Genomic DNA, 15,229 nt, shown 5'->3' with positions numbered 1-15,229 from the left:
TGACGTCACTGTCCATATATGGATAGTGACGCCAGGGGCTTCTCCAGTAGCAGAATCCCCAGTCAGAGTGTCGGCCGGGGATTCTGCTCCTAGAGAGAGCCCTGACGGTAGACAGTGATGTCAGGGGCTCTCTCTAGAAGCGGAATCCCCGACACATAGTGATCTGACACAGGGGATTCTGCTCCTAGTGGGAGTTTAGGTGGCGCTATTTACAGGGGGGTTGCTATCTACAGGGGGGGCACCATTTACAGCAGGGATGGAGAGACGTCGGAGGCTCCCTCTAGGAGGGGAATCCCCGGCCAGAGAGCTCCTATAGGGAGTTTAGGTAGTGCTATCTGCTGGGGATTTTGCGCTATCTACAGGGGGTTGTATGTGGCACTATCTAGAGTGGGGGGTGTAGTACAGGGCTCTTAAATCCCCGGCAGACATGAGAGTGCAGCGCTGCTCACACTAAAGCAGCACCGCACTCATTAAACCCCTTCAAGGCTGTCAACGTTTATACATGTGGCAACTGCACGAGGCATCGGCTGTTGGAATGTATATAGCCGTATGGCAGTTGTGAAGGGGTTAACTAATAGAATGTAAGGGAAAAACTGATTTTTATAACTACACAGCTTAAGAATTCAATTTGTTTTACATGTTTCCCTAAACAGAAGGAAGTCCATCTTACTCTGAGATTCTGGTGGAAACTAATTTCCTCCGTGCATTTAATGTAAGCTGTTGACAAATGTTTCCTTGTTGCAAAATAATCTTCTAATACGTGGTAGTAGTCAGAAGTATTTTACATGTATTTGCTATATATGGTTAGGTTGAAAGAACAGAATTGCTTAGTGCAGATCTTGTACACTTGTTTGTTGTATTTGCATTAGCCAAAGTGTATTATAGTTGAAAAAGGTTAGTTTTTATTATTTTCGAAAAATGTAATTCCAGACAATACTGTGGGCAACAAGGCCACATTTTATTAAGATACATTTTACATATAAACACTAATCTCTGAGACTGTATACAAATGGGATACATTACGTAATCTTATACTATTAGGTTGGGTGGGATATATACATTGCACTCTGGATATATCACATTATTTTGTCCATAGAGACACCACTGAATTGTAAGAGCTTGTCTTCTATTCACTTTTATTATGCTTTATTTTAGACTATGTAAAGCATGGAGTATGCATTGATTTTATTTTAGTCAATTTATTGCTCATAATTGCTTTATTCATCTTGTGAAAAAAAAGCTGTGCTTATATACATATTCGTTATCACATGTTTTTTTATGTGTGCACTGTACCTCTCAATAACTCTTTGATATCTCTTAACTACCACAATGTTTTCAAACCAAACTAGAATCTGAAGCTACTAGCAACAATGACTCATCCTAATTTCCTATCTACAGTACAAAGTGAAGAACTAAAAACAATTGCATGTGTCTCAACAAAATATGATACTCCTAGATCATAGTACAGGCATCACTGTCGCACTTTGGAGGTTATTTATCAAGCTCAAATTCTTCATGGTACATTCCTATAATTCTGCCCTTAGAGGAAAAGTCTGAGCTTAAATTCAAAATCACACATTTATGGCATATTCACAGGATATATCATAAATGTGTTACGGTGCACGTCCCACCTCTGGGACCCGCACCTATTTGGAGAACGGGGCTCCCCCATTCCCGCTCTCACCTGGTAAGGTCGCCGTAGGCTATTGCATCCAGGCAGGGAGAATAAATAGAGAGGTTGCCACATTCTCTCCATTCAGGTCTATGAGAGTTACAGAAACAGCTGCGATTTGCCAGAGGTAGGACGCGTACCTATCAAACATTAATGGCATATCCTGTGGACGCGCGCTAAATGTGTGACCTGGTTTAAAAAGGAATGTTGTGAGAAAGTGTGTTGAATGATTCCAACTTATCAGATCCCTGTCGCTATACGAGCTTGCATACTGCAACCACACTCTTGACAGGCTAGTGCGCCAAATAGTTACTGCCCAGCTAAAGTCTGATCACCTCCTGCTTTAGGAGGTTCACATGGCCTGATTCCTGTTTAATGTGAAGGTGTAAGTGTTTGATATATTTAGATTTGCACCGGAATTTTATTAACTTTGTTTTCTGATCGTATTCTGATTGTCGTAAGCAGTTGCTTTTGAAGACTAGTCCGGGAATTCCCCTGGAAAAGTCCATACCCCTGTGAGGGGTGTTTCAAGGTGAAAACACTAAATTCATTAGACTAACCCAAACTCAGGTTAGTTTGTGACACTAAAATAATATAACTTTAGAATTATTCATCAAATGGATGTAGTAACTGTGAAAAAAAAAGTGAACATTGAGTTAAAAAAAAGAGGTATGCATATATATATATATATATATATATATATATATATATATATATATATATATATATATATATATATATACAGTGCATTCTGGAAGACTTCAGACACTTTCACTTTTTTCATATTTGTGCTAAAATAAAAAAAATTCTAGCTTTTCTCCGTCATTCTGCACTCAATACCCCATAATGACAGAGTGAATACAGAATGTTGGTAATCTTTGTAAATTTATTGAAAAGAATAAAACTAAAATATTGCATTGACATAATTATTCAGACCCTTCACTCAGTACTTAGTTGAAACACATTTGGTAGTGATAACAGCCTTCACTCTTCTTAGGTATGATGCCACAAGGTCTGCACACCAGGATTTGGGGATTTTCTGCCTATCCTCTCTAGCTTTGTCAGGTTGGATGGGGACTGTCGGTAGAAAGCCATTTTCAGGTCTCTAGAGATGTTCGATTGGGTTTAAGTCAAGGCTCTGGTTGGGCCACTCAAGGACATTCACAGAGTTCTCCCTAAGCCACCCCTGTGTTGTCTTAGCTGTGTGCTTAGGGTCATTGTCTTGTTGGAAGGTGAACTTTTGGCCCAGTATGTGGACCAGACTGTTCTGGATCAGGTTTTCATTAAGAATATCTCTGTACTTTGCTCCATTCATCTTTCACTCAACCCTGACCAGTCTCCCTGTCCCAGCCGCTGTAAAACACCCCCACAGCATGATGCTGCCACCACCATACCTCACTGTAGGGATGGTATTGGGCAGGTGAGGAGCAGTGCCTGGTTTCCTCCAGACATGACGCATAGAAATGATTACAAAAAGTTCAATCTTGGTTCTCACATTCTGAGGGTCCTTTAGGTGTTTTTTTACAAACTCCAGGCAGGGCTTTCATGTGTCTTTTACTGAGGAGAGGCTTCTTTCTGGCTAAAGACTGGCTAAAGGGTCTGAAGACTTTCCGAATGCTCTTCTTTTTTTTTGTTTTTTTTTTATAACCTCCAGCTACAAACTCCTTTCTAACTTTGTCCTGTTTCTTTATTTCCACTCATTTGGTAAAATATTATTAGGAAGTTGGGAGTGATGCCTACACAGAGCTTTGGTGCCCTATTCCCTTCAGAAATAACTATCAGAATTTTGGCAGCTTTGGGACTGGTCCCCTTAGACATGATTAGGAGGTTAGTATACAGCATCTCTTCACCTCTATGTCAACTGAATAAGGATGAGTCCTAATTTTTGCCATTTATGTGTGAAAGGGAAATGGGCATCAGAGCTTTGTAAGAGCATAACAGACTCTAACCTCTAATAAAATAATAATTAAAGGACCGGTGGAACTGTAAAAATATGTTGGCAGATCAAGGTACACTATACATTTTAAAGAAAAGTGTGTGGATTCCCAACTTAAAAACAAACACTAAAAGTTGGCCCGCACAACCTAACAAAATGACAGAAATGTGCAGTTGCATGTATTCTGTTACTGCATACAAATCATAAAGCAAACATTGCAACAGTACTCTGCGAGCGCCAAAAGCACAAAATGCTATATTTAGATTATTTTGTATTTGTTACGTTTACTATACTTAAAAACGTGAGGTTCTTAGCGCACATTTTGATCAAATTGTGTGAGCCCACTTGCCACAATAAAGCACCTCTTTAAATTGTGTCCCTAACCTAAAAGAACACCCCTCTCCTTGGCCTAAGCCTGCATACCCACGGGCAGAATGGGAGGATTGCACGCCCAAAATAGAGGCAGTTATCACCCCCACATGTAAAGCACAAAAAAATAAAGTTGGTCAGCACATCCTAACAAAATGACATAAATCTGCAGGTGCACATATGCTGTGACTGCAAACAGTACATAACGAAAAAAACATTGCAACAGCACTCTGCGAGCACCAAGACCACCAAATGCGCTAATTATTTAGCGTTACTGCTACGTTTACTATGCTTACAAATGTTAGGTTATTAACGCACATTTTGATTAAATTGTCCCACCTTAAAAACTGTAATGGTCTTATACATTGGATGCAGCCAAGTGATCACAGGCTCCCGGAGACCAGTACTCCCAGAAATTAGCTTCATATGTGGTTTTCTGCTGATGGCTTCTGAATAGGTCTAACTGGCTCCTATAGTCTAAAGTATTTTGTATATCCCTTTACACATTTGTTGATATCTTCTTGCAAAATTAAAAAAAAATGTTCGCGGCATGAAGATTATTTTGGTTTCCTAAAAACAGAAGTAGCATTTTGTCAACCCTGTTTATATCAAATACAGTACAGCCATCTGATAATTTATACTGAAAACATAAACTAGCACAATCCCGGAATAGGGCCAGAATCGCAGTCGAAACCTTAAAATATTTCATTTTTCCATATATGGGTTTTGAATTGTGCAGCGAGTACAATCCGTTCAGGCACTTGCACAGACACAGAATGAAAAGTTCTCCAGTGAAGATAAATATATCTGGGTAATACAAATTATTTGCATGCTTGAGAATTGTGGAATACGTTAATCATTTATACAGTATTCTTATCATGATTATGAATGCATTAGGAAGAATAGAAATTGTGGAATGTAGAGCTTAACTGTTTACTTAAAGGCACCATGAAAAAGTTCTCCAGCAGAACACAAGCTATTCCCAGTACAAATATAGAAGAGAAGGCAGTAAACTGTCTCTATCTGCATAGCCACTTCACAGGGAATTCCATAACTCATGGTTATACAAGCTGTACAAACTATTTTCACAGTCAGACTGTGAAGACAATAGTGATTCATCTCCATTACAGTGTTCAATGAAGAGAAACACCCATGTTCAGTTATCACCTGTAGTGACTGAAAAGTGTAGCATGAACAAAGTCAATCTGATGTTGGCTAGAGTCACGCCAAAAATAGTGTACAGGTTGGGTTAAAATGGATTATGTTAAAGCAATACAAAGATCTAGGACATGGGATCCCAGCACCTCCTCACCCCCCTTCCTACCTATGGTAGGATAAAAGCGTGTCATGGTCATTGGGTTAATCATCAATACCGCACTGTAGCAAAACCACATGTAAATAAATACAGGATTGCAGGAATTGTGGTGATTTTAGAAAACCAATACCACAGCAAAACCAGTAATAAAAATGCAGTTTTGCCATGATACAGTAAAAGTGTGGCTTTCTGACATATGATTCTGCACCGTGTGACTATACTCTAGTTCTTTGAGGTCTGTGGTGAGGGAGAACACTGTATTTTCACATCGCTTAGATGTTTCCCAACATTATAACCCAAAAAATGTTCCACTTCTGGGGAACCCCTTCTCCCATTCTGACCTCAAAGAAGAGTTGTCTGGAGGGAGGTAACACATTCTATAATTCTATATTCTGGCTGAGATGTGTTTTGCTAAGCATCTTTGAGAAAATTGAATCAGTTTGCTATCGCTACTGTAAAAGTGGCAGGCGTTGCTGCTGTGTTCTGGGGAACTCCTGACTAGGGAACACTGGCTTAGAGGAATAGCATCAACATGAGCTGGTGGCCATCTGTCCACTGGCCCCCATAGCGGCCACTTAGGCTATTTTCTCGTACTAATGCCCTTGCATCATTTATGAAGATGAGGAGAAAGATCTGGAGACGGATACTGCAGCAACTTTTTCAAGCCACTTACCCACTACAGGCCTTCTCCCCGCTTCCTATGTCCCTTTTCTGTCCTTCGACAAATTATCCCTGTGTCTTACAAGGTGAGTATTCTTTCTTCCCTGTTCATCTCTAACATTTCATGCGTCTCTGCTCCTGAATCTGTATTTTTTTATTTATTATTCGTTTGGATAGACTTTGAACCAGAGCAGAACGCTTGGGAGCCTTTCAAGAACATTGATCTACCAATTTGCAAAGCGTGAATACACCCTAGTTCTTTGAGGCTTGTGGAGAAAAAATATCCTGTGCAGTTTTATATTGCTTTGAGAAACATGAACTGGTAGCCACTATTCACTGGCCCTTTAGCAGCCACATTGGCTACTCTCTGGTGCATATGCCCTTGTGCAGGGGCGTAACTAGGAAAGACTGGGCCTCATAGCAAACTTTTGACTGGGGCCCCCCCCTCCCCTGGGTGTCACACAGCCCCCCCCCTTGTAGATAGTGCCTTTTTTACAGCCCCCCCTGTAGATAACGCCATACAGTCCCCCCAGTAGATAACGCCATACAGCGCCCCCCTGTAGATAACGCCATACAGCCCCCCCTGTAGACTGTATGTCGTTATCTACAGGAGGGACTGTGTGGCGTTATCTACAGAGGGGGACTGTATGGCGTTATCTACAGAGGGGACTGTATGGTGTTATCTACAGGAGGGACTGTGTGGCGTTATCTACAGAGGGGGACTGTATGGCGTTATCTACAGAGGGGGACTGTATGGCGTTATTTTCAGGGGGGACTGTGTGGCGTTATCTACAGAGGGGGACTGTATGGCGTTATCTACAGAGGGGGACTGTGTGGCGTTATCTACAGGGGGGACTGTGTGGCGTTATCTACAGGGGGGACTGTGTGGCGTTATCTACAGGGGGGACTGTATGGCGTTATCTACAGAGGGGGACTGTATGGCGTTATCTACAGGGGGGACTGTGTGGCGTTATCTACAGGGGGGGGCTGTATGGCGTTATCTACAGGGAGGACTGTGTGGCGTTATGTACAGGGGGGGCTGTATGGTGTTATCTACAGGGGGACTGTATGGCGTTATCTACAGGGGGACTGTATGGCGTTATCTACAGAGGGGGCTGTATGGCGCTAACGCCATACAGCCCCCACTGTAGAGAACGGCATACAGCCCCCCCTGCAGGGAACGCCATACAGCGCCCCTCCCCTGCAGGGAACGCCATACAGCGCCCCCCCCCCCTGCAGGGAAAGCCATACAGCGCCCCCCCCTGCAGGGAACGCCATACAGCGGCCCCCCTGCAGGGAACACCATACAGCGCCCCCCCCTGCAGGGAACGCCATACAGCGCCCCCCCCCCTGCACGGAACGCCGTACAGCACCCCCTCCCCTGCAGGGAACGCCATACAGCGCCCCCCCTCCCTGTAGGGAACTCCATACAGCGCCCCCCCCCCAAAAAAATGCGACCTATAGTGTGTCCTACAAATAACATGCATCCCCTATCCACAGGATAGGGGATACATGTGTGATCGCTGGCATTGATAGGGAGAACGAGGGACTGAAAGTCCCCTGAAGTTCTCCATGACTAATCTCTGACTTCCGGCGTCTGTGTCGGCAGCTCAATAAAAATGAAAGGAGCGCTGGTCACGCATGCGCACAAGCGCGACCGGCGCTCCATTCATTTCTACGGAGCTGCCGACACAGACCCCGGAAGTCCGAAGTTTGTGATGGAGAACTTCAGGGGACTTTCAGTCCCCCGTTCTCCTTATCGCTGCCAGCGATCACACATGTATCCCCTATCCTGTGGATAGGGGATACATGCCTTTTGTTTAATGGCAGAGCGGGAGATACCTCCCTGCTCTGTCGTAGTCGTGTTCAGTGGCGTCCCGCTGTAACAGCCATAGCGGCTGCTAGCGGAGCCTGCGGCCATGGTGGGGGCCCGTGCCGGCGGATGACACGGGCCCCCTCATGCCGCGGGCCCCGTAGCAGTCGCTACGGCTGCTACGGCGGTAGTTACGCCACTGCCCTTGTGTCATCTGTATATGAAACAAATCTGCCTGGTTTTATTGCAGTTATAGTTGATAACCCCGGTCTTGTTGGACTTGTTATTTTGTACTACCATATATTCATCTATTTTGTACATTCTATTATATCAGACTAAAGTTATTTCAACACTTTTTTCTGACATTTAAACATAGACCATACTACATAATAGATGTGCTATTCTACATACTTCTGCTTCTTTTCTTAGTCTTCCGAAACCCTTCACCAATTTGTTACTAAGTAGCAGTCAGAGTATAGTGCCCTTCTGTCATTATGTCTTATGTTTCAACTGGTATCAAGAGAGAAGATATTATATACTTTAAATACACAGTTCCCCGTTTGGAAGAGATACATAAATTAACTCCATTATACTTATCACTTATCAGATGTGTGTTTAACAAATTTCAAATAAAAAACAACAGTTTTTACTTTAACATAATACTGCAATTGTTTTTTACTGACACATTTTACTGATTATCCCTACTCCTCTATTGTCAATGGAATTAAAACAGTTTTGCCAGCGACCCATCAGTGCTTGTGTTACAGTGTGCCGTGTTCTGTCATTGAGAAAACATTTAAAGTACAGTATGTCCCACTAGCTACATTGTCTAATGTTTATTACACATTAGGTGAAGGATTTATTTGTCCCCGATGACATAGGCAACATTTTATCTGTTATTCAATTATGTAACTTGTAATTTTCTCTTAGTGATGAAAGAAAGAAAAATATTTGTTAGGATTCAGATGTTCAGTATAAGTATGTGAACGCCCATCTCTTACTGTGAAGTTCTAAAAATATTCCCTCTCAGCATTAAAGGGGTTGTCCGGTTTCAGCAAATTAATGTTAGTTTTCGTATAATTAAAAGTTATACAATTTCCAATATACAGTCTGTATTAATTCCTCACGTCTCAAGATCTCTGCTTGTTGTTATTCAGTAGAAACATTCATTGTTTACTTCCAGTGGATACAATTCAGTTCATGGTCATGTGATGGAGACACAAAGTGCTGGGATGGTTAGAAAACACAACTATCTTACATATACTGTAACTGTAACGATCCCAGCAACTACGAACACATTAGAAATCACAGATGCTGTGGGTAAATCTGTTTTTAGACATGTTTCATTATATATTCAGCTACAGCAGAAACAAAACTACCAACAACACGTGTTTATATTGATGGTATCAGACATTCATTGGCATTGTTCGGATTCAGCAATATGATGGTATGCCCTATGAGGATTTGTATTCCAGCTAATTGTTAGTAATTCCAGTGCCCATGGGCTGACATGTTTTCTCTGACCTTTGCTCTACTTGTCAAAGAATAGTAGATGTTTACTAGTGAAATAAGAAGATAATTAGTTTATTTATTTATTACCTATAATTAACATTCCGATTCATGCAGGCCATTGTCATATCATGGCGGATCTTGTCTGTTAATTGCACAATTCAGAGCTCTCTGATATAATCTTCTTCTAGTTGAGCAGACTTTGTTATTACATGGCATTTCATAAAGACGATAGATAGATGTCTGGTGAGTACTTAAAGGGGTTGTCCAGAGTTAGCTGCTTTTTTACTGAAACGGTGCCACTCCTGTCCATAAGTTGTGTCTGGTATGACAGCTCAGCCCTATTCACTTAAAATACCAAACACGACCCGAGAACAGGAGTGGTGCTGATTTTAGAAGAAAACAGCCATGTTTTCTACTCATGGACAACCCTTTTATGCAAATGATCTCCCCATTACCAAATATGGGAGTAAAACCTTCTTGAGGGTCATGTTGCCTTTCTCTCCGGATAGGAATGTGGGGGCAAATATGAACCAGGTCCTCATTTCTGAAGATAGGGGGGTTTATCAGAATCACCAGGGCGGTTATTTTTTTTGTTATGGGGATCTGACAGTATATACAGTAAAACAGTATATAGCTACAGTATATAGCCTTTTCTATAACGATGCAAATTGTAAGTGTAGTAAACGCATTGTGTTCATTCAGTGGATTTGTCCCAGGATGATAATGGCATTTCATACAGGAAGTCTGTAAAAGTAGTTCAGATGGACATCTTTCCGAGTAGTAGTCAGCCAGTGATCAGATCGTTCCCTTTCAGTAAACAAGCAGCACTTTACCGTGGTTACATTCCACAACCAGATGTGAAGCATTTAATAATCTCCTTTTAGCAACATTGAATCCATGCACAGCTGTTCCCAATATACGTCTGAAAATAAAGACGTCCTAGGCTCTTTATATGGCACCATTTATAGGAATGAACATCAATACAATGTCACTTTTTTTATCAAGTTTAAGACAGTGATATGCAAAACTAAAAACTTTATTATAAAGTTATATACATTAGGATGTCACGTGCAGTGAAATTTCTTTAATTTGGCACCTAATAATCCATTAAGTCCAATATCCTTTACTTGTTTCCTGTGAAGAGCTGCTATATAATGTGGGATTCTACAAGATTAGAAGCAAAAAACCAATCCGGAAATTCTTCTAAAATAAAACAAAGTGAGTTCATTCTTTGTAAAGTTTTGGGCAACAGCCAATCACTGGTCATAGCCAGTGACAGCTGTTGTCAGTCATTGGTTGCAGGCAATAACATATCCCTGTGCCGGCATGTCATTGCTGCAGCCAAAAGTAGAGACCAGCGGAGGTATCGGCAGCGACTGAACGGGAGCAAACGGAGTATTGACGAGTATATTGTTTGGCTTTTTTTTATGTTTGCTGACCGTCGTGAGCCGTTTTAAAAATAATTTTTACGCCCGCACAACCCCCTAGGATTAAGCAGTTGATGCAAAAGCGATGAGTAGGTATCAAGTTGCCCCTACACTTTATATAGTAGTCGGCCGAATCGTCTTTCGGCCAACAGCAAGTCCTCCTGACTCCACCATTAACATGCATGCTTACTCTTTTGCAGTGACTTATTTCCCACAAGAACAGAGAAAACTCTGCCATTAGAGGAAAGTCAATTGACCCCCATATGCAATAGATAGTGGTTTGGTCCTGCGGAAATCTACGGTTCAGCAGTTTGTCTTCTGATTTCTATGGGCACCTCTAGATCTGTACGAGCTTCCAAATACCCTTGAGAATTTCTTTACACGGATTAAGTAGATGAGCCAATTTTTTTTTTACAGGACATTGCAATGCTTAAAGGGAATGTGTCGCTAGAATTTTATATTTTTTTTTTCAGTTAAACAGTTAGTATTTAAGTGATTAAACATTGTTTTAATTGTTTTAATTTTTTCACAAGTCAGGAAATATTATAAATTAGATTCTAATTTATAACATTTCCATGTGCTGGTCACTAGAGGGAGCAATTCCCAAAATTGCAGCATTGCAATGTGGTAAAGCAACCTCATTGCTTTATGCAGCAAATTTGGTGTAGACACACACGCTCTAGTGTGCTCACACAATCCCCCCTCCCTTATCCTGGCTAGTGCCAGGAGAAAGAGGTGGTTGAATCTTCTAATCCTCCTACACTGTGCATTCGCTCAGAAAATGGCGGCACACAGTGTAAGAGGATTAGATACAGTGGTAATCAGACGGTATAACACGAACATAATGCACACATCACATACACAAACATAACTTACCTGCTCCTGCTGCCTCCGATCCTACTCCTCGTGTCTTCGCTGCCAGGAACATATGTCTGGAAGCCGCGACCGGAAGTAGTCATCTTACTGTCTGGCCGCGGCTTCCTGTCCACATGAAAATGGCGCTGGATGTCGCTCTGCGAAGACCTTCCTTTTGGACTGTGTGGGAGCGGTGCATGCGCGTTCCCACACAGACGGCGTACACTATAGTGAATGGAACGGCTCCCGTTCGCATTCTCTATGGGGATGTATGTGCCGTATTCCATCTCTGTATGTGCCGTTAATCGACACATACAGAGATGAAAAAAAAATGGCAGCCCCCATAGTGAAGTAAAAGTAAGAAAAAAGAAAAAAGTACAACACAAAAACACAAATAAATAAAATTTATTTTAATAACATACTAAAAGCAAATTTATATATATAAAAAATAATTTTTTCGCGACACCTTCCCTTTAAGGCCTCATGCACACGAACGTAGCCGTGTGCCCGGCCGTGATTTTCGGGTCGGCCGGCTGCGGACTGTCAGCCGCGGGCCGCCCGCAAATCACGGGACATGCACATGACCGCCGTCATTGTTTTCAATGAGCCCGGACCGCAGAAGATGTCCGTAATAGGACATGCCCGTTCTTTCTGCGGTGCGGGTTCCCGGGCCATGCACGGACCGTAAAAACTACGGTCGTGTGCATGGCCCCATAGAAAAGAATTGCACCACAATTCTCCCATGGATTTTCGGGGGAATTGCGGCCGCAAAAACACGTTCGTGTGCATGGGGCCTAACAGATCTGGCACCTCACCTAAACTGCATCCCTAGACATTAATATGTGAAATCTGCAAATTTAGCAATTTTTTTTAGAGGACAAACATGTTACAGTATAGAAAATGATAATTTGAATATTGTTGTCATTAAAATACCTTTTTGTGGTGCAGTTTAGGGCGCAATTTCTGCTTCGGAAAACAGCGCTTGAAAAAAAAGTTCATAGTTGGCCCGGGCTATAGTCATGGTGACGCGTCCCTCCGTTGTCTATTGTCCGGCCTCCTGGGATGACACAGCAGCCTATGTGACTGCTACAGCCTGTGATTGGCTGTAGCAGTCACATGGGATAAACCGTCATCCCTGAAGGCCAGCAAGAAGAATAGAAGAAAGTATCGCTATGACAACGCCCCGGTGGTAAGTATAAGCTTTTTTTTATTCTTTTTAAACACAAAAAAAGCTATTTTTTTTTTCTGAGTTGCGATTTTTGTGGTGAAATCACAGCACTTCCATTGCAAAAGTCACAACACTTACCTCTTATTGTGGGTTTTAAATCCTTATTGAATTCAATGGAGAAAACCTGCAACTGAACTGCACCAAAAAAAAAGCAGCATAAATTGACATGCTGCGGATTTAACTTTCCGTCCACAGAATTCCATTGTGGAAATTCCGCAGCATTTACGCTACGTGGGGACCCAGCCTAATAGGAAAATGTTTAAATTAGTTGTTTTTTAAACCAAAAATGTATAACATATGTCTCACTTTGTATATCTATTACTAGTCAAATAATCTGGATTACAATCCATGAAACGTGTATATTGTGCATGAAGATTGGGGTATGATCACATGTACGGACAGCGGTGTAGCAGGACGCCTAACCATTACAGCATTGGAAAATATGCACAAAAAATGCAAAATCCAATGGCAAATACACGTGGTTTTACCATGCTTTTGCTGTTACATTTTACTTGGCATTGTAATCTAAAATGTTGTTCAGTTACATATTGTTCAGATGATGTTCTGCAGTAATATAGTGATTCTAATCCTGATGAAGAATTAGTTAAACACAAGGTGCAAGTTTACATACTTGTAAATTTGTTTTATTTTTACTTTATTATTTTAATGCAGTTACATTAACAATCTAAAAGGGAAATTCTGTTGACAAAGATGTCAGAAATATGACTTTCTTGCAGTTTTGTTTTCTGTAAATTTCAATGGAAGTTAATCCTAAAAATAAATGTTAAAATTAGAAAATAATTTGTCATTTTTATACAGCTGCAAACAATTACAAATCTATTTTCTAGTGCAAAACAAAAAGGATCTGGTTCACTTATTAAGAATCTCAAAACAATCTTTTAATAGTAAATAAATCAGATTGGCATATTTTATTCCCATCCGAATTAGGTTTAAATCTATGTTTTTATCAAACAGATTGAAGTGTGGGTAGATAGAAATATCTGTCGCACAATGCGCCTCATGTATCAAAACTGTCTCAGAAAAGAAAACGTCCTTGTTGCCCACAGCAGCCAATCAGAGTGCAGCGTTAAAAGCTCTAGAGATATGAATGTACTCATTTTTGATACATGAGCCCTGATGTTTCTTGTCAACCAAATTATGTTTTTCTTCATATGCATACTTTAGGTTGCCTATTACTACCCAATGTGGCAATGTATCATCGATCAACAAATGTTGCAGTTGCCTGCTACATTTTGAAGAGTAGAATGCCATTACTTAAAGAGGCTCTGTCACCAGATTTTGCAACCCTTCGGCGTTTGCAGGTAAATCGATGTAGCTACTTACCTGCAAACGCTGATGCTGCTGCAGAATCAACTGTAGCCTCTGGTGCCGGTGTCCTCGCTCGTCTGACACGATGCAGGACCTGTGCGTGACGTCACAGCGTGATCTCTCGAGAACACGCTGTGTGTCTGCACTGCCAGAAGCTGGGCGTTCTGAAGAGAAGTGGATGATACTTCTCATCAGAACGCCCAGCTAGTAAAAGTATTAAAAACACCCCGATGTACGCACATAATACACGCCCAGTTGTACTTTTACTTTAAACACGCCCACTTGGACTTTTGCAAGCCTCATTTGCATAAATACAAAAATGGTCATAACTTGGCCAAAAATGCTAGTTTTTTAAAAATAAAAACGTTACTGTAATCTCCATTGCAGCGCCGATCTGCTGCAATAGCAGATAGGGGTTGCAAAATCTGGTGACAGAGCCTCTTTAATAGATGTACTCCAAAAGATTTACATTTACCTTGACTTGTATTAGAATAGTTTTGAAACACATTGGGCACCGAATGTTGGGCACCGTAGAAATTGCCATTGGGCCTAACTTCATTCAGTATTTATTTTCTTCTCTTTTTTTTTTTGTCATTTATATGATTTTACATATATGTTTTAAGTGTATGTTTACTCATTAGAGTTTGGAGCCGAATTATAGAGAGCATTACTACTTAATCTAATCTACTACAATTCCAATCCCTTTTATCATGAGAGCAGGCCAAGATATAAGAAAAACAAAAACACAATTTCTGTCTACTGGCCACAAGTGGAACTATTTGTAGTGACCTTTATATTTTGTTACCCCCCCCCCCTAGTATTTTACAGACGTTCTTGAACCATGGAGGGACTTTTTCTTAAAAAAAACAAAAACTATGCTGCCGAGATCTGTACGGATGAATTACTAGATACTCATCTGCTATTGGAAAATACATTTATTAGATCTGCAGTTCTTTTTTGTTTTTCCATATTTTCCATGTTGTGATATTGCCACTTTTGTGTTTCCCTTGTAAAACAAATAGGTGTAGAAATACACAATAGTCTGTATTTTTTAGTGACTTTGTCTGATATTTTTTATTTTTCGTTTTGTTAGGTTGTTTGAGAATGTATTAT

The 15,229-nt window shown here is 41.1% G+C and overlaps 1 protein-coding gene across 2 annotated transcripts in view; it reads left to right on the top strand.

The window, feature by feature from the left end:
• The window catches only part of ARHGAP6 (Rho GTPase activating protein 6), a 285,658-nt gene that overhangs the window by 94,996 nt on the left and 175,433 nt on the right, over positions 1–15,229 (top strand). The window lies entirely within an intron of this gene.

The sequence above is a fragment of the Rhinoderma darwinii genome, chromosome 2 (assembly GCF_050947455.1).
Source record: "Rhinoderma darwinii isolate aRhiDar2 chromosome 2, aRhiDar2.hap1, whole genome shotgun sequence".
Classification (NCBI taxonomy): Eukaryota; Metazoa; Chordata; class Amphibia; order Anura; family Rhinodermatidae; genus Rhinoderma; species Rhinoderma darwinii.
Note: the sequence above shows the minus strand (reverse complement) of the source record. Positions and strands in the feature narration are given on the sequence as shown.